The sequence below is a fragment of the Filicampus tigris genome, chromosome 2, assembly GCF_054856515.1.
Source record: "Filicampus tigris isolate MCC_2025a chromosome 2, RoL_Ftig_1.0, whole genome shotgun sequence".
NCBI lineage: Eukaryota > Metazoa > Chordata > Actinopteri > Syngnathiformes > Syngnathidae > Filicampus > Filicampus tigris.
In genome coordinates this window covers 12,814,334-12,841,693 of record NC_141218.1, presented here as the reverse complement: position 1 = coordinate 12,841,693, position 27,360 = coordinate 12,814,334, and the positions used below count along the sequence as shown (strand labels likewise).

General features: G+C 41.1%; 1 long non-coding RNA gene across 6 annotated transcripts in view; it reads right to left on the bottom strand.

The window, feature by feature from the left end:
• Positions 1-21,742: 21,742 nt before the first annotated feature.
• LOC147151424 (uncharacterized) overlaps positions 21,743-27,360 on the bottom strand; it is a 29,461-nt gene continuing 23,843 nt past the window's right edge. The window contains exons 2-7 of one of the 6 annotated variants that reach the window (XR_015084763.1): positions 26,689-26,976; positions 25,357-25,472; positions 25,063-25,188; positions 24,286-24,354; positions 23,855-23,920; positions 21,743-23,757 (exon numbers count right to left, since the gene is read on the bottom strand). This is a non-coding gene — a long non-coding RNA (uncharacterized LOC147151424). Of the gene's footprint in view, positions 23,921-24,285; positions 24,355-25,062; positions 25,189-25,356; positions 25,473-26,688; positions 26,977-27,360 lie in introns of all 6 variants that reach the window. The other 5 variants (XR_015084765.1, XR_015084768.1, XR_015084769.1 and 2 more) reach the window with 5 other exon arrangements.

The following is a 27,360-nucleotide window of genomic DNA, read 5'->3' as shown; positions in this document are numbered from 1 at the left end:
TCATTTATTTTAAAACGCTTTGCCCATTAAATGAAAAAATCAACTCCTAATGTCTATCCATCCATTATCGATACCGCTTATCCTCACAAGGGTCGCGGGGCGTGCTGGAGCCTATGGCGGGGGACACCCCGAATTGGTTGCCAGCCAATTGCAGGGCACACAGAGACAAACATCCGCACTCACAATCACACCTAGGGGAAATTTAGAGTCTCCAATCAACTTACCATGCACGTTTTTGGAATGTGGGAGGAAACCGGAGTACCCGGAGAAAACCTACGCAGGCACGGGGAGAACATGCAAGCTCCACACAGGGAGGCCGGAGCCGGGATCGAACCCACGTCCTCTGAGCTGTGAGGCGGACGTGCTAACCAGTCACCCACCGTGCTGCCCAATCCTAATGTCTTCTATAACACAATTTAACGCAATATACGCAATAACGCAGGATACCTTCTTTTATATGTGGTACAGTGTATAAAATAACAAGGTATCCTGCCAGAATTTTGAGCTTGAATGTTTTCTTACAATTATTTTATTTTATGAGCAAAGGTGTTTTATGAAAATAAATGAAGACATTTTATTTTATTTAGCTTGGTTTTTTTTCAAAATGAAAAACACCTCAAAGTACAATTTAAGGCACATTTCCTGTGGAGAAAGCATTAAAAAGTAATTAAAAAAATAAAGTACGTAAGTAAAAAAAAAAAAAGAAAAAAAAAGGAAGCTGTTGAACTACCAGCCGGGCACTTGTTGCTAATACAGTACAATACAATACAATATAATATAATACAATACAAGTTTATTTATATAGCACATTTCATAACAGCTACAGCTGTAACAAAGCACTTTCCAGGGACAGAATAGCAATAATACAACAACAAAGACAGCAAAAGCAATAAATTAAAACATATATTATTGTACAGTAGACACCGGAAAACAGCAGAAATGTGTCAGTGTCATGACGGATCAAAAGCCAAAGAATAGAAATGTGTCTTCAAACGAGTTTTAAAAACAGACATTGAGGGGTAGGGTTGGGCATCGAGAACCGGGAATCGAGTGGAACCGTTTCAGATTTTAGAATGTTGGTGCTGAGTTTCGATTCCTAGTTAGCCGCACGGAAGAGCTACGAACGAAGTATGACCGATTAAAAAAGCCCCGGGGTCCTGCCGCCGAAGCTGCGTCGCAATAGCACGGTAGCTCGCCCCACTCGAGCTGCCGTGGTCGCCCCCTCCGCTTATTTCCGTGTGGTTGGCTCGAATAAATTAACAAAACTGTTTTGAATTAGAATGTTTTTTTGGGGGGGAAAAAAAAAATTGACATTGGATAATGTCCTGCGGCATACCTGATGATCACTCACGGCACACTGTTTGAGAATCAACGGTTTAGAACATTAAATAGGTCAGTATGTTTCAGTCACGTCATCACGACAACATCATTGCTAGCAGCAGCTAGCTAGTTTCCAATTGACATGAGGTCTTAGTAGGCCATCTCACTGCATGCTGTTCCACCATTTGAGACATGCTACCCCTGATAAGCCTAATTGCCATTCTCCGCTTTCCCCAAAATTCTGCTGTGCCTGCCTGCATCGTCCATTTGTCTTTGTGTAATGAAATCCCCTGAGCCCCACAAGCTGCAGGTCTACACCCCTACGATCCCCCCTCATTGCAGGAGCTATCAAACACAGAGACACAGGTCGGTGTTTTTCTCTTATCGCCGACCTTGTTAATCCCGGACCTTTTCCACTCTGTGGCTAAAGAAATAACCATAAATCAGCGAGACACCCATTGGGATTTTACAGCAAGTCAACGGAGAAAGGCAAAGCAAGTCGAAGGACCCTTTTAGTTGCATCTGTTGCCTTACCTTTACGTTTGTTGAGTTTTTACAGTAAACCCTGCATATTGGTGGTTAACGATTCACAAATTCACTTAGTCATGTTTTAGTTTTGTGTGGAACCAAACCAACCACTTGCCCTAACATGCCACAAGGTGCCACCAAATCCCTGTCTATAGGAAAGTACTCTTGCAATCGGTGTCAAGAAAGTGAATACTGTACATTGAAGTGAATACATGTCTCGACTTTTACAGCTTGAAACTTGAAGTGATACTCAAAACATTTCCCATTACAGTCAACAGAAGTTTCACAATGATGACAATTTGAACTTGGAACAAATTTGCTCAACATTATTGGTTTATGAAATGAAAACCACTTGGAAGACCACCAAGGATTTACACAATCTATCCTTTTACTTCTCAAGCAAAGCCAGGATGGCCTTCATGAACTCAGACAAACACTGTTGGCTCAGCATAAGCAAGATGATGTCATGATGAGGATTAGCATTGTAGCATTTTAATCCATGGGACACAAACACAGCAAAAATATACAGCCTGGTGAGAATTATGGTTTTGTCGTAGCATATACATGACCTCCACGAACAACGAATGCATCCTTTCCGGCTGGAGAATCCCTCTAAGCATGATAAATGAGGCTGGGACTGCTGCACATTGATTTGAGCCATCTGGACTGCACAGGATGTGACCATATTTGGACAAGGGGGTCCAAATCGACCCACCTTCTCCACGCCTTATCTTGGACATGCTGCATTCCGAACCACTGGACAGCTATTAACTTCCGACGACAGTCCAACAAAAAAGTTTTATAGGATTAGCGGTCCACAATTATGCTAAAACTTCATAGATTGACTGACTGATTATATTGTATGGCAGCAAAACTGGTTTCGCATAGCAACATGAAATGTCAGAATGAGAAGACCCACAAAAAAAAGTCTTATGAAACTATACCTGAAAATGCACAGGAAGTCTGACATTTTTAATTTGAAGCAGCCATTTAAGACACATTTTGGACATTGTCTTGTCTTCTTGGAGTTAAAAACAGGCTTTGTGATGGCTTGTTTTGAGACCCCACATTTTTGGGGAGTGTTCACAAGGTGTGCTTTTCAAGTGCCTCCCACGTTCGTCTTTTCATGTTTGACATGATCTCGTGCTCTGAACAGGGGGATATTTACTTGTCTCTTCCGTTTGAAATCCAGCCGGGCGGCACATGCAGGAGGAGTATTGAATCAGCCATCTTGTGTTCCAGCTCGGAAAGGCCTCGAAGAAAAATACGTGCCATTGGCGGAGTCAAAGTACTTTTTGTAATTCTAAGGAATCAATCCATAGCTCATCCCCAGCCTCCCACTGTGTGATTTATTTGACACTATAAAAGGAGCAACCAGTGGCAAATGAGTCCACAATTGTGGTGGAGTTCAGATTAGCTTGTTACGCGACAGTTTGCAATTCACTTTTCTTAGTAACCCTCTTGAATTGTTTCATAATCCAAATTAATTCAATCATTGCCATGAATTGGCTTTTAAAGGGTTTTCAATACACTTGAAGTCACCACATTTTGCAACTGTGTTTATCTTGGTGAAAATGTGTCAAAATTTTGCTCTGTAGCACCTCTCAGAATTATAATAGTAAAAAAAAAATATCTGCCCCAAGAACCAATTTCAATACTCAACATGAAATTTGGTGGGCACGTCTATCATGGTTAGACCTACAAAAAAGTCTCAAGGACCTGTTTCCAAAAACACACAGGAAGCCTGCCATTTTGGTTTATAGAAGCCATTTTGGGGTTACTTTGGGCCTTTTCCTTTTGAAGGCAAACTTGTTTTACTGAGTCTGTCCGACTGTCACCATATTTGAACCACGTATATACTAGACACGTGATGTTAATGTTTTATCATTGAATATGAATGAATTTGAAGAGGCCGTTATAAGGAACATTTTGTCTAGAAAAAGACAAACTAAACTAAACTTTAAGGACCGCATAAAGTGGTGTTTTGAAAATCAAGCCCCAGAATCCGTTCCATTTAACAATCTGAAATTTAGTAGGCATGTCTATAATGCTAGGACCTACAAAAATGCCTGAAAGTACACAAGCAGTCTGTCATTTTTGGTTTGAGTTGGCCATTTTAGACCCATTTTGACCATGTTCAGGTGTAAATTGTGAAAGATATTTTTGTCATTGTGTCGACTCAACATGGTGGCCAGGTTTGATGACTTAACATTAAACACAAAACGTCAGTAACTCCACTCACCAAGGTGTGAGCTTTACCAAATGTCTTGTGTTGTATGGTATGAGATTATAACAAGTGGTTTGCCTATCTATTATGTACCCCTAATAAATATTACAATGCATTCATTTGCAGCGCTGTTCCTCCTTTGTAAAGAAATTCAACACTGAATATGCAATAAGAAGCTCCATGGAGTTCATTTTCTTCTGCTTATTCTGCTAAACAAACAATATGAACTACGGTATATGCCTCGAATCATTCAATATTAACCACTGCAACAATGCCGTCTTAACCTTGACTGTAAGGGGTTTTGTGCCAGAGAACGTGCAATATAATAATATCAGTGCTCTTACTGCTGTGGGCGTGAATGCCGCAGGGCGACAAAGGCATTCAGTAAATATTCATTAAGTAGAGGCATAATGTGGCTCAGTAAAACCGACATTTTCTTTCTTTTATTTTATTTAAGGGCCGCTGCTGCTTGTGAGCTGTTTAAAAATGTTCCATTAGTGACACGCAAATGTCATTTCAAGGAGGCAAAGAATAATTATTGTATTGCATGAAAAGTGCTGACTGAAAAGGAAAATGTCATAAAAGAGTTAGTCCGTACAATTAATGTGTCGCCGTTATAAGCGACTCTCACGAAAGTGCACACAGTAAATCAACAGTGGATGATAATGGACCACCGCCGTTTGCCTGCACTCCACGCTGAGAAAAATGTCAGATTTTGGAAAATTCCCCCACACGCTTCCGCTCCTGTCTTGGCAGAATACTTGTAATCCAATATTCATGGAAATGAGGAATAACCAGATTAGGAAACAATTTATGCAAGTCGTCTCGTGTTCGCCGCCTGCTTAAACGCGCTTGAAAGGAGAAGAAGGTGGTCGCCGTGGAAACAGTGGTCGGCCTCCCGCCTCGCCGTGTGACGAGCACTCAAGTTGGCAGACGCAATGTCAGTTTATGGCAACATGCTATTGGGGATGCTACATGAACAGAAGTTTTGGGACATGTGGAAGATGAGGGGGAATCAACATTTATAGAAAATAATGGGATCGCAATTATTGCCTTGAGGAACTCGACTGAAAATTGCAATTGTTACATGGAATGGATGCAAAGGAGCTAAATTGTGCTAAAATCCCTGTCGCATTGTTGGAAGGGGTTAAAAAGTGTCGGAAAGACAGATTTTTGTTGTTAGCTGAAAATCTCACCAAATCGTGTTTGTGTTTAGGCCAAGCAATAAAAAGACTCCTTTGGCACCATGTTGTGGCATTTTGGTGTCAAGAAGCTATGTTGAAGAGAGTTGAGAGCAACATTGAGACCGACGGACCAACTGACGGACCGACTGATGGACCGACTGACGGACTGACTGACTGACAAAATGAGGATTATAAATCAGTTCTGCTTGAAAAAAAATAACGATTGACGAATGACGGATGTGTGAGTATATGGAAAAATGCGCTCAAAGTTTTGTCAGCGTCACGCCCTGGTGTCAAGGTCGCTCGGACCCAAAGTGCGTACATTTCACGACGGTGTGTCAGTGAGACGCTTAAATCAACGGGAGAATCTGCACGTCCTTAAAAGTGCGCAGCAACGCGCCTTTTCTGACTAAAGCGCACGGGAGAATATGCCCCTATTAGAAAAGGGATAGTTTTGAGAAGACAGACCTTCTTCCGCATCTGGCAGAATACGGCTCCACGGCCGTGTGTTGATCTTTCTGGCATCCATTAAATAGTTCAACTGAGAATATACAGTCTTCTGGTGGTTTCCTGCTAGTCATAGCGAGCATTAAAGTGGAAGTCAACACAAACATATTTTTTTTCAAGAATATCTTCCCAGCAGGCCCACTAGTTGAAACACGGCATTCTGATTAATTTTGCATTTGTGGAGTATAAGTTAAGCAGCAAAATGCACTCGTTTTTAGCCATCTCTGGGGGCGGCCATTTCGACTGAAAATGACATCACAACTGCTCAAAATGACCAATCACGGCTGACCTGTTTTCTGAATCTGAGCCGTGATTGAGCACTGTGAGCAGTTGTGATGTCATTTTCAGTGGACAGAAGACAAAATGGCCGACCCCAGAGATGGCTAAAAACGAGTGGATTGACACTTATTCCACAAACGCAATATTTATCAGAATGACCCGTTTCAATTAGTGGGCTTGCATAGAACATATTCTTGAAAAAAATATGTTTGCGTTGACTTCCTCTTTAAAGATAAACAAACTGGTAAAAGTTCCCTCACAACATTTCTTTATCAATTGACAAAGACAAAAATGTAGGAGATTGTTAGTTTTAGTTTGTTTTTACAAAGGACATAAGTATGTGTAATTTTAGTCTCTTACCATTTTTTCCTTTTTTTTTTTAAAGCACTCTTTTCGTTCAGTTCATTAAGTCAAATATATGCCCATGCTTAACAATGGTTGGCGAACACTGCAGCAGCAGAGCATGAAAAATCCTGCAGATCACATTAACGTTGTCGCACACTGTACGGCAGCGGAGCGTCATGTACTCTGTTGAGAGACAATCCATCACTGGGCCTGCTGACTTGAAATGAGACTGATAGCAGAGGTTGATGAGTTCGGAGTGGCGAGTAGAGGAGGAGGTAGATGAAGAGGATGACTGTTGGGGGGGGCGGGGGGGTTGGAGAAGGTCGGGGGGGGTTAGGGCTTACCTGAGCTGTCAGAGGTGGCCGACAGGCTTCTCCATCAAGCCGCCTTTTGCGCTAATAACTGGGAGAAAAAGCCCAGCTCGTGACTGATGGATGTCGACAAGGTAGTTTGGAAGATGGCGCTCCATATCGCATTCGCCACGTGAACGCCCCCCTTTCTGGGGGCTCAGCTGTATCTCCATGTTTTATGATATCATCAAGACTGTTTGTGGAGCACTCTGTCAAAACACAGTGCCATCGGGACAAAAGCAGGCAGGCGCGTTCAGGGAGAAAACACACGTGTGGGCAATTTGGGATATGGTACATTCATACACATCTAATTTTCATACTTTGGATACATTCCTTTATGGCGCACCCCCTCCCAAGCAACGGCTCCATGCTTTTTGTTACCCCTTCAAGTTATTTCTACTATAGGAGCCATTCACAGGCCTCCGACTTTCAGAACCAGCCCGTCCTATAGAAGCGCCCCAGCAGGTCATCGCACCCCATTGGGAGCCCACGGACCACAGATTACAGTAGCCACGACCAGCTGGCGCCGCTCTGATGGCGCACCACCCACTGATGATGACTGACGGCACTGTTTTGTCACATTTCTACATCACATACTCTCCATACTCCTAAATATGAATACGTGAGTGTGTTTTTCTTGCTCTGCGTGTGACCTTTCTGTCCATGATGAAGACTGACAGTCATGTTCAAGGCAGACAACAACACTATTGCCTCATCCAGAATGACATAGAAAGCGTATTCAATGGCCAAGTAAAGCTCTTAATACAAAGACGTTCCTGACTTTAAATGCAGCGCATTTTCACGAAATTGGTTTTAATCTAATTTATGTTGATCACTTAGCCAAATGGCTTTTTACAACAGCTGTACTTTGAAACCCTAATCCTGTGTTGAAGCCCTAATTTTAAATCCTTTAACTGTCAAGAAACCCTTGTTTGTAATGTTTCGATAAGGATTTTAAGCAATGTTTGGTGGTTCATCTAAGAGAAAGAGGATTGGGATTCCAAATTAAGGTTTAAGACATGTTTAGTGTTTCAAATTAAGGTCTCAAACCAAGGTTAGGGTTTTAATGTAATGTTGGAAACTGCAGTAGAGTTTTAAAACAGGGTTATGGTTTCAAATTATACTTTGAAACTAAGGTTAAGTTTTCAAGCCAGTGTTTGAGTTTCGAATCAATGTTTGAAATTAGAGTTTGGGTTTCAACCGTAACCTGGTCAGAAAACCTTAAATTAAAAAATCCTAACCCAAGTTTCAATCCCTGAATTGAAACCCAGATTTCAAACCATAATCTAGTTTCCAAACCATAACTGGAAACCCTAACGCAGGCTGAAAACCAAAACCCTAGTGTCATTTCAAACTGTAACTTGAAACCCTAACCTTGGCAAGAAGCCCCAATTTGAAACCCCAACCTTTGTTTGGATCCCGAACACGAGTTTGAGACCCAAACTTGAAAAGCTAACCATGTCTTTAAAACCTATTTTGAAACCATAATCCTGGACTGAAACTATAACTCCCAAAACAATTTGAAACCACATACTTTAGGCTTAATACCACGTTTTGAACTCCAAATTAAAAAATAGAACCTTGACACACTTATTTGGAAAGTGAAACAAGTCTACTTTGAAAACCTAACCCATGCTTTAACATCAGCTCTATAAAATACACATTACAGAATTATTAAATTCTAATTTCTGATTCTTTGACTGTGTTTCAAGTTAATTAAAGTACAGTTTTACGATACATTTCAAGTCTTTAACATTGTACAGTATATTAATATTCTTTACATATATCAATGTGTGCAATCATAAATATGTCATTGGGGAAATTGCTTTGTGTCATAAATACTTCACATAAAAGCGAAGATGGGCTCATAAAAGTCACCATGTAGGCTGTTTATATCACTCCCTGTCCACAAGCACTTCGAGCTGCATTTTCATCTATGAAAAGTGCTATATAAATAAAATTTGATTTGATTTGATTTGACAACATCTTTACATAGCTAACATAATATGGGCGCGAGATGTCACATTTAAACGGCCCACTAAACCAAGGTTAGGTGTTAATGTTCAAGTTTGGGTTAGGGAATTTGGGGTTGAGATTGCAGCTAAAAACCCTCATTTGGAATCCTAATTTGAAACCCAAACAGCTGTTTGAAGCGCTAACCTATAACCTTTCATCCTTAACTTGGCACCGTAACTTGAAACCCTAACGCAGGCTTGAAATCATAATTTAATAACACACTTTGAAACCTCTAACTTGACCTAAAATCCATATTTGAAACACCAAACCTGTCTTGAAACTTTATTTGAAGTCCTAACCCTATTTTTAAACCTTGATTTGAAACCCTAACTCTGGCCAGAAACCCTAAACTTGACTTGAACCCCAGTTTGAAACAGCCTTATTTGAAACCCATGCCCTGCCTTAAAATACTAAGACTTGAAACCTTAACTCTAACTTGATACCCTAACTTGAAACCCTGTTTTGAAAACCTAGATGAAAACTCTGACCTTGAGTTGAATCCCTAATTTGAATGCTAAACCTTTACTTCAAACCCAAACCCAGTTTTGAAACTCTATTTTGAAACCCAAACTTTTGCTTGAGACCTTAACATGGGCTTGAAATCCAGACTTCAAACTCTAACCCAGGCTTAACACCTAAACTTGACTCTTGAATTTGAAAACCTGTTTTGAAAACCCGCCCATGGTTTGAAACCTTTATGTGAAACCCGAACCTTTGCTTAAAACCAGAAACCTGATTTGAAACTCTGACTTCAAACTCTGATAGGGGTTTCAAATCCCTAACGCTTTCTTGAAATCGTCATATGGAACACAAGGTTTTGCTTGAAACCCTAACTCGTGTTTGAAACCCTGACTTCAAACTGTAACCCAGGATTCAAACCCCAATTTGAAACCCCATTGGTACCCGAAATTGAAACCCTATTTTTTAATTTTACACCTGCCTTGAAACCCTAATTGGAAACTCTAACCCTGACCAAAATCCTTAATTTGAAAGCCAAACCTTTGCTTGAAAGTAGGGCTGTTCGATTTTGCCTAATAAGAAAATCCCGATTATTTTCTCTCAAACCCGACTTTACAATTACGATTATGATTTCTTTGTAAAATAAAAAAAAAAGAAAAATGAAGTATTTTGAATGTCTTTTATTTAAACTTAATTTTTCTTTCCTTGATCTCAAAATGCCAATGTCAATTTAAGTTCAATGAAGGGGATCGGCTGGCTAAAATGCAGCCTCCTACCAGCCCGACCAGAGCAGGGATGATTCAGAATGGGTCAGTTCTATTCCAGGCAATTTCCAAGTATCAATCCTGGGCTCCTAGCTCACCATCGACCTGGCCAATTCCGTCAGTTGAGCATACGCTCCACTTCACTTTCTCACTCACTCGGCAGTCGGCTCAGATAGTCGGCTCCAGCAGCAAACAATCCCCACACGTGTCACTTTCTCCTCGGCCGGCGGACAATCGCTTCCGCATTTTAAGCAATTGGATTGAACGCGCTACTCACGTGACCGCATGACAAACACGGAAGTAACCACCGGAAAACAGAGATCTTAATACGAAGAGAAGAGTAACAGAAAGTACAAATACGAAGAGAATGTACAAACAGAACACAATACAAAAAGTACAAATGGGTAACACTTAGATACACCAAAAATAACTAAATCGAACGTGCCGATTTGAACGTTTTTAACATCGTTTTATCCAGCAAATTTGGTTACGGTTCAAAATCGCTTCATCGAGCCCTACTTGAAACCCTTACTCATATGCTTGAAACCCTGACTTCAAACTCCAACCCAGGCTTCAAACCCCAATTTGAAACCCCATTGGCACTCGAACTTGGAACCCTATTTTGAACCCTATTTTTTCCTTGGGCTTGAAACCCTTATTGGAAACTCTAAACCTGACCAAAATCCTTAATTTTAAAGCCAAACGTTTACTTGAAACCCTAAACCAGGCTTGAAACCCTGACTTCAAACCCTAGCCAAGGATTAAAACCCTACGTTTGAAAATTTCAAACCCTAAACCTAATTTTAGGATTCTGCCTTTGGTTTACGATAACAGTATGATGACAAATGTTTTGGGGACACCAGGCCATGACATTGATTGCGATTATTCAATCACCGATTGATTAATTGATCAAAAGCTTCGTCCCATTGCTTCTTAGAAGAAGGTAGCGCAAACTCGAATGGAGTCAAACAACTCAGTTGCATTTGTGCGGCGTATCTCGGCAGCACAAACCACGCCGCTCGCCATAAACGCCCCCCCCCCCCCTCCCCGCGTAATTCACACCTCCCTTTTATGAGGCCAACGCTGACACGCGTGCCCGGTGATTGATGGGCTGTGTTGTTGTTGGGTACTGCAGCCCTGCAGGGGTTCGCCAAAGTGGAGCAACGCGCCTGCCCGGGAAATAAAATAATAGGGCACGGCTGAGGTTTTAAAGGCATTTTAACGGCTATTGCGAATAATTTTTTTTTCACTTTACAAGAAAACGGCAGGTTATATAGTGGTTGCGGGCTTGAAAAAGCCACAGGGGTTCTTAAAGGGTGATGACGCCACAGCAACACTCTGCATATGACATGCAGTATATCGTATGTATATGCACTTTTCCCTTCTATTTTTCCCATCTATATTTTTAATCAGCAATTCCCATTACATTTGTCCAAGTGCTTTGCATTTAAACCACTGACTCCATTAAAGCAGTTTTTCCCAACGTCTTTGAGCCAAGGCACAGATTTTACATTCGAAAAATGTCACAGCACACCACCAAACAAAAAGGTTGCAAAAATGTATACACTGGTGCCTTGTGGGAGTAATTATTCGTGTAATAATCACAATGGTTTGGTAAATCATACGTTTGCCGCTCATGATGCTTTCATAAACTAACCGCAAGGAGATCAGGAGAGTCGAAACACGGTATTCTGCTTAATGAATGATTAATGAATATAAATTAAGCAGCAACATCCACCTGTTTTTATCCTTTGCAGAGGGTGGCCATTTTGCCACTTGCTTTCAACTGAAAATGACGTCACAGTGTCGAAGCGCTCAGGTAATAACCAATCATGGCTCACCTGTTTTCTGGGTTTGGTCATGTGACATTTTCAAGCTGAGCTGAGTCTGCTAACCCCGAAATGAGGGAAACTCTGAGTTTTCCATTCCAAAAAGGGAGGTAACTCAAACCAGACGAAGAGGGGTAAGTCGAGCCGGATTCAGAGAGACTCTATGAACCTAACCTGGTCGAGACCAGATTTATCTCAATCAACCTCAAGTTTCTCTCTGCCTCCGCCCTCTTTCAGAGCCACACACTTCATTGCATTTCCTCATTCCTTAAGTTCACAGGCGAGTTTTGGCGTAGCCTAGTTCTGCCGTCTGTCATTTAAAAAAAATTGGAGTCAGTATATGAGAAGTCCGTTAGGCACAGTATCACTGAAAAAAAATTCTGTTGAATTTACTCCATTTTATTTATTCATGTGGTTGCGCGAACAACAACTAGCTTCAGGCCGTTAAAACAAAAGGCGTTAGCACGACAACATTAGCTCCTTACTGTCCGCGCAGCGTGCTGAGGTGTTCATGAGCCTGCGTCTCTCTTCATGTCGCGGGGTTGCCTCCCAAGCAGTCGCGTGCGTTGTCCGACACCGCTTGCAGCCGCAAGAGTGAAGCGAACATCGGACACCGGGTGTCTTGAACGTGCGCATACGACGCTACAACCGATTGTGGCCGCATTGGAACGCACCATTTCGGCTGTTATGTACCATTGGACGGCGTGTTGTCGGTCGAAAAACTGGGGGCATTCTTCATCCAAATAAATGTGCAAGTCCACTCTGTAAATATCCTGACTGGTGTTAAATGCCTCGCCCGTCCTAACTGTGATCAGCAAAGGAGCAGTGTTTTTTATTTTATTTTAGAAAAGAAGCAATGTGCACTCGTCCCAGCATAAATCTATGTAGCTCTGCTCACTTCCACATTTCCTCATTCTCATATAAATCATCCACAGAGAGGTTAATCCTTTTGATATGTTGAAGTGGTCTTTCATAAGGATGTCCACATAAAGTTTGGTGCCAATTGATCACCGTTTTTGGACGTTATAAGCAATGAAAGTACAATGATTTTCAATGGAGAGTTTGTTATCGGTTCTTCCAGTGACTCCGACCGAACAGGGATAGAACGGTAGGGGGCGCGGCCATTCTCCTCATTAACAAGTGGCGTTATTCATGGAGTCACTTATTTCCTAATTTCTCCCAAATGTCTTGATAAAATAGACAATGACAACTCTTTTCATTTTCCTTTTACATAAAATGAACTTGTTGGCCATCCCGGCCCCACCGTCCTTTTAAGATACATTTTTAAGTAGCCTATATATCTACTAAATAAATGATTTTATTTTGTGCAAACACTTGCAGAAATAAAAGTGAGTAAATTCAACACACCATTTTTTAATTGAAGTGGAGACAAACATGATCTCGTGGATGAATGTGCATTACCAAGCAGAGAATTTAATATTCGTCGGGAGATCAGACCGTGCAGTGATGTTTTAGCATTTCCAGATAATTCTCTTTTTGAGCGGTAGAGATTATGTCAAGGTCTTAACTGTTTGAACAATGCTTTTATGTTGCATCTTCAGCTGTTGCCAAGTGCGCTTCTCTCCCGCGAGATTGCACCTAAATGAAATAAATTAATAGGCTTCCATTCACGCAGTTTTCCCCTGTTATATTATTGTGATCCCAAGGGACTACATTAAAACTTACGCATTGACCCGACGTAACGACCGCCATGTTCTCCCACGTCTCCTTCCCCGTTGCCATGGCGACTCCTGGAATCAGGGCTCCATTGATGCTGTCTTTTCATAATTGTGGTACACGCACTTAACTCCAGGTGAAGACACTGAGTAAACTGATTCAAATCAGTTGTTGCTGAACCTGCTTTGTGAAACGGACCCCTGGCGTTCGGCATGAATTACCAACCAAAACAGATTTAGCACAGCACGTTGACCTCGTGGTGACTACGGTCATTCCCCAGTGATGACCAGGATAAAAATTAGAAAACAGACAGATGGAGATGGACAATTTCCAACGCTTTTTTTTATCCAAGGTCTAACGGCTGCATAATGACCAGTTGGTGGCTGGTGGGCGAGCAGTATGATTGGAATGCCATTTCATGATGGAGGTTGACGGGGCGACCCCACTTTTAGGGAGAAGAAGAGCTGTGAGATCTCTCGACCGCCATCAGCTTTTTATCCCTTCGCACTCCCGTCACATCCTGCGCTATATGTGGAGGGTTAATGGCTTCCTGAGACCTGCGGCTAATGCGAGGGGGCCACGGCGTGTTTTCCAGCCTTGAGTTACTGTTATATAATTACATTTTACTTGGGAGAGAAATTCAGTCGGGATTAAGATTTTGCCCCAAGTCATGTTGCTTAAGAAGGAACGTGAAATATTAAAAACAGACATTAAACAACTGTCAATGGGGAGAATAAGGAATACAGCATCCAGTGTTTTTCTAAGGTGCGGAATTTATGTTAAAAAAAAACTAAGAAAAAGAAAAAAATCTCAAGACGATAGTCAAATTCATACACTAACCCTGGTTGAAACCCTGACCCTTATTTGAAACCATAAGCTGTTGTTTAAAAATAAAACTGAAAACCTTGACAAGGATTTAAAACCCTTAAAAATCTTAAAAATCCTAACAGTGATTTGAAATCTTTACGTGTAACTCTAACCCAGAAATCCTCATTTGAAACCAAAAGAATTGTAACCCTATCTTAAAACTCTCATTTGGAGCCCTAACCCTAGCCACCCTATCCCCTAACCCCTCATTCACTTTATATCCGCACTGTATTGCATTCCCCTCATTCTGTTTGGCAATTCAGACAGCCAGCTACCTACTTGCTGCACCTGACCTCCATATCTGTCATGATGCACCGGCACATCACGATCTCCATCTGAATAAAACAAATATTTCTTTTAAACATTTTATTTCCTTTGCTGCACAAATTTTCGATAAAATAAAACATGTAAGTAAACCCTAACTCAGCCTTGAAACCTTAATTGAAAATCCAAACTTGGGCCGGAAACTCTAACTTGAAACCGTGACCTTGCCACCGTACAATTTTGTAAAACCTTTATGCTGCTTCAAATCAACTGATCATAGAAGTGACATGTTCAATTGCATATTTTAACCAGTTGGGTTCAGTTCAGTTGTGATCTGCATGCCTCCTTGTGTGAGTGCTGCTTGTGAGTGACACACAAAAACACAATACAAATCAAATGTGAGATGGCGAGACCTCCATGATACATATTTATGTGCCGCCGTTGAAATGCTATCCCAATAAATCTGACCACGCCGCATCTGGGGAGCTAACATGAATTATATATCAGCCATAGACACTTCACTCAGCAAATAAGGGGGAATAATGTGCAACGGGATGCACTTTTCACGCCACTAAGCCGGGGGGACATCCAGGCCGGTGAAATGTCAAAGCCCTGAAAAGCCACGGGAGATACATTCCTGGATTTGTAAGAGGGATTTTCCCCGCGAGCAGATGCGGGCGAATATTAATGAGGCGAGGAAGTGCGCTCCTCCGCCTTTGTGCCGCCTCGAGTCGTCGTGACAGCATGGAGGAGAGGTCGCATTCAGGAAATTGATACCACCGAATCACCCTGAGGTCACATTTGGCAGTAGGCTACACAAAACATTTCCTTGGTTGATATTAACCTTTGGGCCTTGCAGAGTGCAAATTGGACTGTTTTTTTTTTAGATGCAGATGCATTTGCCATGAAAGGTTTGCTCCCTTAGCTCAAATTTTACTGCTGAATAAAGAACTATTATAAGCATATTTACATTTTATTATTTGAATATCTCTCGAATTTCTATGTGCAGTCTGTTATGCATATCAACAGATATTTCAAACACATTACATATTGGGAGTATTAATTGTCATTATAGCACTGTCAATATATTAGACTTCACATAGCAACATGTAACGGCCCCTTTGTTTTCTGTTTCTTTCTTTTTAGATTATATTTATATACATTTTCTTACATACATCTACCACCACTACTACTACTACTACTACTACTACTACGACTACTAACTCTATACTGACTAGAGTTGCAACTAACGATTATTTTAATAATCAATTACTCTGTCGATTTAGTCAATTAATCCATGAATCAGATTTAAAAACATGTTTTCATGACATAATACATTCCAACCCTTTATTAAAAAATAGTGCAGAAATGCACAAACATAAATTGCATATTATTTAGTTACTGGTTTGTTCTATAACATATCAGAAAATGGGCAAAAATGTTGATCATTGTTTTCAAAAGTAAAACCAAACGTTTTATTTGAATTAAACACAAAGATAATCAGTCTGCTTTGATGGAGGACTACACAAAATGGACAATATTTACTGTTGAGATGAAATCCTGAGGATTTGGTAAATCTGAATTGAAAGGGTATCTAAACGATTACCATAATCGATGATCAAAATGATTATTCATTAATTTGATAATCGATCTACTATTTACTAAAATCTACCTCTGCTACTTACTATTCACCTTACCTAGTTAGTAGTATAAGAATTAGCAGTATGTACTATTAAAGTAGTCAGTATTAGTATTAGTGGTAGTACAGTAGTAAGTAGTAATAGTGGAAATAGTAATAAGGAAGCGGGATAAGTAGTAAGTAGGAGTTACAAGAGTCAGTTATAGTAGTAAGTAGTGCAGTAAGTAATTAGTTGTACTATGAAGTGGTAAGTAGTAGTATATCGTGGTAAATGATTGTAGAAAGGACAAAATAATACAAGTAGTAGTACTAGAAAGAAGTATTGTAGTAGTAGTAGTAGTAGTAAGCAGTACTTGTAGACACTAGCAGTAATAGTAGTATTAATAGTAGTACTAGTTAGTATGAAGCAGTAAAGCATAGGGAGTAGTAGTAATAAGTAAGTAGAAAGTAGTGGTAAGTTGGAGCAGTAACTATTAGTAATAGTAAGTATTAGAATTTGTAAGTTGTCGCAAGTGGAGGTAGTATTAGCATTAATAGTGATTGTTGTCGTAGCGATAGTAGTAGGTATACATGTTATTGTGTTCTCCATTAAAATAAGGAGAATGGCATTTCAGGATCTTTCCGACACATTTATTATTATTGAATGAATTTTGAGGTGATGCGAGGGGCGGCGTTTAGCATTTCCCAATGCTTCTGTATGCTACTGCCGTTCCTCCACTGGAGCTGCACAGACGCATGTCTGACGGCCAAACATGGGGAACAAAGTAGGATGAAGAATTCCATCTGATGTTCTGTAATTGGCTTCATATGAGATGGAAGGTGCCAGTTCAGTCCAATCCACTCCAGTCCTTTCTTCTGCCATCGCTAATTATAACGCTGGCATGTGGATGTGGTTCAGGAAAAACACTTCCACATGTACACATTGAACACAGGATGGACCATTAACAAAATATATATGTATGTATCCATTTTAGACTGCTTACCATGTTCAATGTGACAGGTTTACAAAGTAAGGTTTCAAGCCAGAGTCGGGGTTTAAAAGTCAAGCCAAGGTTACGTTTTCAAATGATGGTTTGGGGTCAGAGTCAAAGCCAGGGTTAGAGTTTCAAGTTAGGGTTTCGGCGAAGTTTAGGGTTTCAAATTAAGTTTAAAGTCTGAGTTAAAGCTTCAATTTAGGGTGTAAAGTAAAGGTTTGGGTTTCAAATAACAGTTTCAGATCGGTTTGGGGAGTTAGGGGTTCAAGCTAGGGTCAGAGTTTCAAGTTTCAGACCAAGGGTTAGAGTTTCAAGCAAAGATTTGTCTTGCTTGGTAAAGTTTCAAATAACTTTTAAAGCAGAAGTCAACCCAAGCATATTTTTTCAAGAATATGTTCCCATCAGGCCCACTAGTCGAAACACGGCATTCTGATTCATTTTGCATTTGTGGAGTATAAATTAAGCAGCAAAATGCACTCGTTTTTAGCCATCTCTGGTGGCGGCCATTTTGTCGTCTGTTGACTGAAAATGACATCACAACTACTCACAAAAAACAATCACTGCTGACTTGTTTTCTGAATCTGAACCGTGCTTGGTCGTTGTGATGTCATTTTCAGTCGACAGAAGACAAAATGGCCGCCACCAGAGATGGCCAAAAATTTGTGGATTAACACTTATTCCACAAATGCAATATTTAACAGAATGCCCTGTTTCAACTAGTGGGCTTGCATAGAACATATTCTTGAAAAACAAATGTTTGCGTTGACTTCCACTTTTCCACAGATTTTTAAGTCAGACTCACGATTTCAAGAAAAAGCTCGAGATTCAAATCAGGGTTTTAAATTGGGGTTAAGGATGCAAGTTATGGTTTCTAAGCCAAATTTAGACTTTAGAGCAAAAGGTCTGGGTTTCAAATTAGAGTTTAAAGTAGCATTTAGCGTTGCAACTTGCAACTTAGGAATTCAAGCAGGTTTTAGCATTAGTGGTATTTGTAAAAAATAGGATTAGTGGGGCTTGTTAGTTACTAGTAGCAGTAAGTATATCTTAGTTATTAAATTAGTAGCAGGAGTACTGTATTTAGCAGAAGGGATGGTAGTTGTTAGTTAGTAGAATTTACTTAAGTAGTTGTAGTTTTTTATTAGTAGTAGTTATTTACTACTAGTGATGGTAGCTGGTTAGCTTTCTCCTTTATCTTCTTCAGCTTCACTAGTCCTGCTTTGTTCCATGTGAGAGTTCTCATCATTAGCGTTTTAGTGCGGGGGGAGGTTCAAGTGGTGGGGGGGGGGGTTCGTAGAGGGGGCTTAATGGGAGATATTTTGCGCTTCACCTTTGACATTTAGCGTGTCAGTGAGCTGCTCTCCTCATTAGCCTCCGCATGGCAGGAGTGCACTTCAGCTCTCTCTTTGTCCGCATGCGCTGACACCACACACAAAGCCTCTCTAATGCTTACACTATGTGGCAGCGACGGGTATGATAAAACAATACAGCTGACTGGCTAATATTCAGCAATTCTCTGTTGAGTAGTCGCTAATTGAAGAAAGATGTAATATGGTTTTCATGAATTGGCAGTGACCAGAAGAGGGCACCAGTAATTGAGGCCCGACATACTGTATGTAAGCCATATTCCAAAAATGTTAATATATATATTAATTATTTTTTTTGTATGACTGTATATGCCCCATAGGTTAAAACAAATGTTGACGTTCCAAAGGTTGTCACATCAAGCAAGCTGTACTCATTAGACCAATTTTCAACCAGTATGAGGCCCAAAATGTAGCTGCTTAAGATGGACACGGGGGTTCGACCAAAATTTGACACAGCCCTAAAATTCATTCAAACATTTTTGGGAGTTCGATATTGCGCTGATAGCGTTAGATTGATGCCATAACTACGTCAGCATAATGTCAAATACCGGATACAAAAATGCGTTTCGCGTGTATGGAATGTGAAATACCGCGTACAAAAGCATGTTTTGTGCGTTCAAAAATGCACGCACGCACAAGATTGTTTTTGCGCTTGCGTCTTCTCTTTACGCGTACAATACGCATGCAATACAACCGTGATAATTGCGCCATAATTTTTAACCAATCAGGAGTCAGACGGTAGGGCTAATTCTGATTGGCTGTTTACTACACAATTGCAACTAAGAGGTGGGGAGTAACCGGAAAAAACATCAACTGCTGGTGTCTCAAGGGACAATAACATTAAACCAAACCTAACTCCCCAAACCTTTTGGAGTTTGACCAAATTTTGGGCGAAGACTATGCCCGTAAAGTTGTATCGCCATTACTTGCGTCATATTATCAAACCTCACTTGACCGCATTTCAGCTAGCCTTATGCCCGGCATTATGCTTTCCAAAAGGGCATGAATTCAATCAACCTATATACCACCAAATGTTTAGCATTTGAACAGTTGTCATACCATGCAAACTGCCAACACAGCTCATTTTAGCCAGCATCAGGCCCGACTTTCTGATGCCTAAAGGGCATAGGCACCTAAGTGCAAACACCTTAGAAGTTTATAGACTGTATTCCCCTAAAGTTAACATTTTGTAGCGTTCGAACAAGTCGTCATATCGCGCAAGCTGTAAACACACCTCCCTCGACCTCTTTTCAGCCAGCACCAGACCCGACATTCTACAAGGCCCTCCCCTCCCCTGCCCTATTCCAACCTGGATCAAGAAAGCTCCCTGTCAGCACTTTCCCCTTGTAGCCTGGCACTCTGTTTATTTTTGCAAGACACACAGCTGAATGGACTTTCATAACTGGTGCATCCCAGCTTGTCACAACTCGTAAGCAAACTGCCGGCGCTGCGCTGCGCCACGCCGCGCCGCTCGGGTCCCGCCATTCCGTGCTCACTGAACGGATGAGTGCACCCGGCTCGCTCTCCCCGGGCCGTTTGGAAAACTGCACCGGTCAGGATGGAGAAGTGGGGGGGTTGGATACAGGCGGGGAGCTAGGGGGTCTTTTTGCTGAGCTCAAAATGTCTAAGGAACGTATAACAGGGTGAGATTAATTTAGCCAAGTGTAGCTTCCCAGCAGGTGCTACATCACAACATTCTATGGATACAATAGCATACAACCGATGGGTATAGCATGATACAACAATATGCATGTAGGTGGATAGTTACAAAGCAGGATACTCTATATACAGTATTATATCGTATTTAGATACAAAACGATAAAATAGATGCTTATGATAATATAGTATATTATTTATCCATGTTAGGTAGGTAGATTGATAGAAAAGTATATCACGGATTTGATACCATATCATTGATGGGTATGATAGGATGTAAATATAGTACAAGGTAATAGGGGTTGTACTGACAGGTCAACTAGTCGACTTCTCGACTCAGTGTGACATTGACTTTGTCGCTAATCACGCATTTTTGTCATCAAGAGGATGCAGAGCCGTTCGCAGCAAAATCTGGCTTGCTTTGGATTTTGAAGTCTTGACATGACCCGTTGTTTACGCCAACGATTTTCAAGTGTTGTCGTGTAGTTTTTCCTTCTTTTTAAACCTTTTTAAAGTGGAAGGAGAGCAGGGAATCATTCCACCGCACACGAGGAGATCCGTGATCGTTTGCAAAACACGCATATTCCCACCGTGCAGAACTGGCTCCTGTGGTGGGTGCAGAATAGGGACAGGTCTTCCCATTTGGCCAAGTTGTGCGACTTGGCAGTCCAGAGGCAAGCGCACAGTGAGAGGATTTTTTTTCCTCTGGCTGGAAATTTATGTTAGGGTACTGAACTGAAAATGTATCAATGACGTCATCAGCAACTGGTCGACCTCAATACTAATTTTTATCATCTTATTGCCAATTTAAACAAATTTAAAGTTGTTCAACCCCTAGTAGGTAAGCAGGTAGGGAGACAGAAAGCAGGAAACTATGGAAATGATATCATAGATACGAGACACCCAAACAAACAAAAAAATCAATGCATCTGAACCCTCGGCTTTCTAGTTTTTGTTTCCTGGTCAGTAGATTTGAAGCTGAAAGTGGGAGTTTCCGAGCATTCCACAGTGGTTTCATCCGGTGTTAATCTGCACAGACTTGCATTAGTGTCCGCAGACACCTTTGATCTTCCCTCAAGACTCTGATTGGTTGTGTGAAGGCAGGGGGCCACTTTCCCATCGAGGAGTCAAGACAAGGAGAGGAGGATTATTATATATATATATTTTTTTTTTTTTCTTTCTCAGGTCAGTGGTGTCTTTCAGGAGCAATCAGACAAACAGGTTTCAGTGGCGGCGCTGCAAAGAAGGGAGCAAGGAGAGCTCGGGAGGGGGCTGTTGTTGTACCGTTTCAAACCCGCTGAACTTATGACGACAACGCTGGCTGCTTGACCGCTTCGCTGAATATTGGCCGCCTTGGTGAAAAAGTTGGCGAGCGACGGGAGTAACTGGCAGGAGGGGCATGACATTGTTGTTTTAGAGCCAGAGGAAGCCGACTAAATGAGGTTTAAAGCAGCTGCAGATGGGGACAAAAACACACTAAACACCAAACAAGCTGCACTGCTTGAACATGTTTTTATTCCTCTGTAATGCTGAAAAATCTCAGAGACAAACTGCACTACCACTGGGGGTGTCCGTGATTATTTATTTTTGCTGGGTGCCACTACAAAAAAAGCACAAAAAAAGGAGCATGTAATGGAAATCCAATGCCATTGAGTGCTGGCAGACAACTATCCATCCAACTATGCGTCTGTAGTAATTAGTTATGGATACATATGATACTGTACAATAGATGGGTATGACAGGATACAAAAATCTGTTAGCTATTGTAGATGGTATGTAGGTTGGTCAGTTAGTTGGTAGGTTGTTTGGCAAGGTCGTTTGGTAGACACAGATTGTTATCATGACTAAGATGCAACAGGTGGCTATGATACCATGCGTAGATGTGTATGATATGATACAACAATATGGGGGATACATGGGAGTAGGAATGTAACAAGTGGCCGCCATCTTTGTGGAATTTTCTAAAAAAAAACATTGATTGAGCACTTCAAATGCCTCTAAAATCAACCATCACATATACATTTACAAAAAAAAAAAATTGTTCTGCTCACGTACATGACCTATTTTACAACCCACAATGCTTTTCTCTGATCACTAATCTTCCTTCTGTGCAAGTTAGCTCGAGTTTTTAGGGCCAGTGTCTGCGTTAGAAACATGACGCTAATTTTGATTCGTTGACACGTCGTTATTTTGGCCTGCCGGAAAAAAATTCTTTTTTAATATTAATATTTTTAACTGAAATCTTTGAAATCTGAAATCTTCTCTTTATCGGAGAAGGGGGTTCACTGAGTAGAAAATTAAGAGTCGAGGAGGAGAAATAATGAAACTATACTTTTTTACTGTAATATGAAAGTATTTTTTGACCACATTTTGTCAGGGCGACAAGACACAAAAACATTCCACAAAAAAACCACACCACACAAAAAAATCAATTTCTCCGAAACACACACACACATTTGATTTTTTAAATTCTTGCTGCTTTGTACTCAAGTAGAAGTGGCCTTTCCAACCAGACTTTACATTTTGACAGATTTTCATTTTTTGGAAATCCTATCACGTTGCTAATGGCAGATCAATAGGTGGATTTGTTGAAAGATACCAGGATACTATGGATACGATATATGGATATGAGTAGATGGATACAATACCATTCACTAGTTAGTTGTCATATGATCCACCAACATGGTAGATGGTAGGTCTGTAGTCTGAGTGATAAATAGCAGGATAGCATGAATACAATATGATTGATGGATTCAACACCACATGATAGAAAGATATGATCAAATATTTGGTAAACAGATAATAGGTAGGTAGCTAACTAGCTAGCTAACTACCTTTGTATAGTATTTTGTTAGATACTTTGGATACAACGTAGATGGATATGATACCATACAATAGGTAGGTATGATACAATATGGCCATATGGTAGATAGATCCTTTCTAGGTAGGTAGCTAGGCAGGTAACTAGGTACGGTATAGGTAGCTAGGTAGGCAGCTTGATAGCTAGGTAGATACTAGGATACCATGGATATAATATAAATGGATATGATACCAAAAAATACATGGATATGACAAAACATGACAATATGGAAGATACATCCTTGGTTGGTAGCTACTAGGTATAAAGGTACCGAGATACCCTGTATGCAATATGATACTAGATACAATTCCGTACAATAGAAGCTTGTGATACAGTACAATATGGAAGATAAATAGTAGGTAGGTTGGTAGGTCACGTATAAATAGAATCTGTCCCTATTTAAAAGCCAAATGACGTGTAACATTCCCTTGAAAGCAGAGGTACTTTGATACTGATAAGAGAAGCTGTCTACCTGAGGCCATATTTGTGGTGTGAAACCATCTGAGAGCGAGAGAGAGAGAGAGTGAGAGAGAGCAAGAGCAATTATTAGCTGACTCAAAAGCCGTCAGGCGTGGATGACAGTTGCTCCCTGCTCCCAGACGTCAACTTCGGGGAAAGCAAAAGCACAAAACGTGGTCTCACCTATGGCTGAAAACGGACTTTTTCACATTGCGTTAATGCGTCCTCCTCCAACGGCTGATGCCCCGAGCCTGACGCGTTCATGGCAGATGCTAATTTGCCCTACCTGACCCACGGTTCTTCTGCACCACTCGGAGGGACACGTCACGTTCCTCCCCCCGTGAGAATCCGCCTGAAATATAGTAGAAGATGGGGAGCCTGGAGCTGGTATATTTTATGTCAAATCTAGGCCAGGACACATGGTAGGCGAAGTTGGAATGCAGGGTAGAAAGTGGATGCCTAACATTACCGCTTGCTTGGATCTGGCTTAGGTAGCTTCGCCCCATCCGGGTCCACAAGTCTCACTCAAGACCGGACCCACAAACAACAGTTATTTAACGAGGTGATGCCTTGAGGTACATGTTTAATTATTTTCCATGTTATATTGTCTGTCTACATGTTTTGATGCACCATTTGTGTCCAAATATCTGTTGCTTACAGCGTCAACACTGGTCTATGGTGTTTTAAATTGTTTGTTAGCAGGGATGGACAGTTTACCCTTTTTTGTCGGTCCGTCCTCCGTCCGCGACCTGGGTACCCTTCCGTCCTCGTCCTCGTCCCTCCGTCCTTATTCATAAAAATAAAAAGATCATTAGCTGGCTAATTTCCTATGCACATCCACTTACTGGGAGTATCGTGAGCGGATTGAATTGTTTACAGCTGTTTAAACAAGATAGCATTTAGCTAACTTGATTCAACACAAGACCGTCGTGATGTGATGAAGGTGATGATGATGATGCAGACCGGAGCAAGTCAGGGGACATCACAAGAATATTTAAGATTGAGTAATAATGCAATACTATTGCTTTTTATTGCAAAACTTTGCAGGCCGTTTTCAGTTTTTATTGCATTATTTCGCAATAAAATAATTATTTTATAACTACACATTCAGTCGGTACTTGACAGGGTTAGGGACGAATAGAGGGACAGAGGAAAACCGACAAAGGAAGCCGTCCTTGCTTAATCCATCCTTTTTAAAAGACTTCTCGTCCTCTGTCCGTCCGTCCGTCCACAAAATGGGCATCCGACCGGGACGCACCCATACACACATTTGTACGTACATGTGCGTGTGTTGTGTGCCTCCTGACTGGAGCAATATAAAACATCAAGCAATCAACAATTTTATTTGAAAATATGATGGGAGTGAACTGTTTTAAATACACATTTCGAGGCTTGAAGAAATCCTATGTATGAGGTCCTTCTCAGCTCCAACATCGACAATAATATTTGACAAGGGAGCGTCAATAAAAGAGCAGTGAAGGCCGAGCCGCTCACCTGTCAACATGTGACACTTCAAATTGTCACTGTCTCACCCCAAATGGATGCTCGACCCACCGAGGTATCAAATTCTCTCATAATTGAGAATATTGCACTAGAAGCGATGTCTTTGCTCCATTTCGGCTGCAGAAAAGGACACAAATTAGCTGTTTAATTGTGTGACAAAAGATTTAGCCTGTAGCTGTAATCCAGAGCACATCTTTTCCAGCAAAACAACATGGCATACGAAAACAGGCACCCCCTTTGTCAATGTTTCTGTTATCCCGCCTGAAACCTGACTCCACCACACACCTGTTCTTTTGTGCCATTTTTGCAGCAGGGTCTCTGGCCCTCATCCCGTCTCGCTCCTTTCTTGCGCTTTTGGCTTTGTACTCGCCGCCTCCATTAAACACCTTCTCTTTGCCTGCCTGCATTTTGCCGCAGATCAGGGATAATGGTGAAGGTGGGGGAGTTTATTTTCTTGATGGTGCAGTCCACCTCACAGTCAAAACAGCAGTGTGTCCGCTTGCAACACCATTTTTTTTTTTTTTTTAACTTTTTCATCGTTCGAATAATTTTGGTATGAATGTTAAGTCCATCCCCTAAATCAAAAGACTTGCTAATTGGAAATGTTATTTGTCATTTTTCGGTGTTTGACTAACTACTGCGTGAATGGTACAGTCCATCCTGGAGTCAAAATGGCATCATCCATCAATGTGTGACATTTGATTTTCATTTTTTTTAACATTAAAATCACTACAACATAAATGGTACTTTCCAGCCAGCTTCAAAATGGCATCATCCATCAATTTGGGCCATTTATTTTTCATGTGTAATATTAACAATCACTACAACATAAATTATACAGCCTTGCCAGACTCGGAATGGTACTTTACATCCATTTGTAACAATTACTTTACAAATTTTCAACATGATGAAGCCCAACAACATGAATGGTACAGTCCAGACTCGACTCAAATTGGCATTATTCGTCCATTTGCAACGTTCGTTTTTCGTTTTTATAACTTTACGACCGCTACAACAGGGGTGTCCAACCCCGGTCGTTGAGAGTCCTATCCGGCTTGTTTTAGATGTCTCCCTCCTTCAACACTTATCACGACTGATTCAAATGATCAGCTCATCAGCAACCTCTGAGAAGCCTGATAATCCTGATCATTTGAATCTGTTTTTTTTTTCTTTTGGGTAGGGAGACATCTAAAACAAGCTGAATAGGTGCCCTCGAGGACCGGGGTTGGAAACCCCTGCACTATGACATAAATGGTACAGTCCATCCCAGACTCATTCATACTCTATCCATTTCCACTTTTGATTTGTCAACAGACAGATGACTGTACAGTATAAGTTCTGTTTTGATGCGGAAATGTCTGAAATTGTGAGTCAAATTCCAGGGCCTTCATCAAATAAAAGTAGTAGCTTGGAACAACATTTTCTTCAGTTTCAGCCAGAATCACAATTCATTTTCAGCTTTTTTGATGAAAGGTCTAAAGAAAGTGCTGTGCATTCCTCGAAGAAAAAGCCTTGAGTGTACATATTGCCGTATTGTATCCATCTAGTTATTTAACCTTCACCTTTACTTTCCTGTGAAGCAATATGCTGATCTTCACATCTCTCTCCAGCACTCACATCTCTCATCAATGCTTTGCTCTCCAACGTCGCTACTACTCGCCCGCATGGAGGACGAAGTGAAAGAAAAAGAGAAAGAAGCCTTGCCTCATCTCCTTTCATTTCTTTTTTTTTTTTTGAAAGCAGTCCTTTGTGGAGCGGGCCCGGGAGCAGCTCCAGTGTCTCCGAACGCAGCCTTTTCATCGCAGAACGAGTTGGGAATCTCACTGAGCCTATTCATGCACTGCCAGGGCCTTCGTTTGTGCTCACGGAGCACAAGGCGAGGCAACACCGAGACGACGACCACCACTGGGGAATGAAAGTCATTCAGAGAAGGAGGAGGACAGACAATTCAGCAGGGAGTTTGGATGTCAATTTAAATGTTGAAGTTGTCCTCCGGGGCACTGGCGGAGCTTGGATTTTTTCCTTGGTGGGGTGTGGCATGTGGGGGGGGGGGTGTCAAGGATAGCTCAGGGGTCCGCACAACAATTTTTTTTTTTCCAAACATTCTTTAGAAAACGCTGATGAAAATTCTTTGTATATTCTTTAAGGAGGACGGGGGTAAATGTGGAAAAGAATTTCCTTGAAAAAAAAAAAAAAAAAAAATCAGAAAATACTCAAAGGTCAATTATCTGGCGTGTCACTTGGGGCCCGGGGTTCCAAATATATTTCACTAGCGCCGCCAGTGCTCTG